Source organism: Aethalodelphis obliquidens, unplaced genomic scaffold, assembly GCF_003676395.1.
Source record: "Aethalodelphis obliquidens isolate GAN/ISIS:26980383/991018 unplaced genomic scaffold, ASM367639v1 scaffold23, whole genome shotgun sequence".
Lineage (NCBI taxonomy): Eukaryota > Metazoa > Chordata > Mammalia > Artiodactyla > Delphinidae > Aethalodelphis > Aethalodelphis obliquidens.
In genome coordinates, this window is record NW_020837967.1 from 24,879,435 (window position 1) to 24,880,148 (window position 714).

Below are 714 nucleotides of genomic sequence, written 5' to 3' on the forward strand. Positions count from 1 at the left end.
CCTCTGCAGTGAAGGCCGGTTGAGTTACTCCAGAACCCAAAAGAAAACAATTAAATAGGCAGAGAAGAATTTTACTTCAAAATCATATTTATGCTTTATTTCTTTTTTTTTTTTGCCACGTTGGGTCTTTGTTGCTGCATGTAGGCTTTCTCTAGTTGTGTCGAGTGGGGGCTACTCTTTGTTATGGTGTGTAGGCTCCTCATTGTGGTGGTTTCTCTTGCTGTGGAGCACAGGCTCTAGGCGCGTGGGCTTCAGTAGTTGTGGCACATGGGCTCAGTAGTGTGACTTGCGGCTCTAAAGTGCAGGTTCAGTAGTTGTGGTGCATGGGCTTAGTTGCTCTGCGGCACGTGGGATCTACCCGGACCAGGGCTCGAACCCGTGTCCCCTGCATTGGGAGCATGTAGTCTTAACCACTGCACCACCAGGGAATCCCCTATTTATTTTTTAATATTTTAATGTCTCTCCTCCATTCTTTTTTTTAAAAAATATTTATTTATTTTATTTTGGTTGTGTTGGGTCTTAGTTGCAGCAGGAAGTCTCCTTAGTTATGGCTCACGGGCTTCTTTGTTGCAGCACATGGGCTCTTTAGTTGTGGCACATGGGCTCCATAGTTGCAGCTCACCAGCTCCTTAGTTGTTGCATGTGAACTCTTAGTTGTGGCATGCATGTGAGATCTAGTTCCCGGACCAGGGATCGAACCTGGGCCCCCTGCAT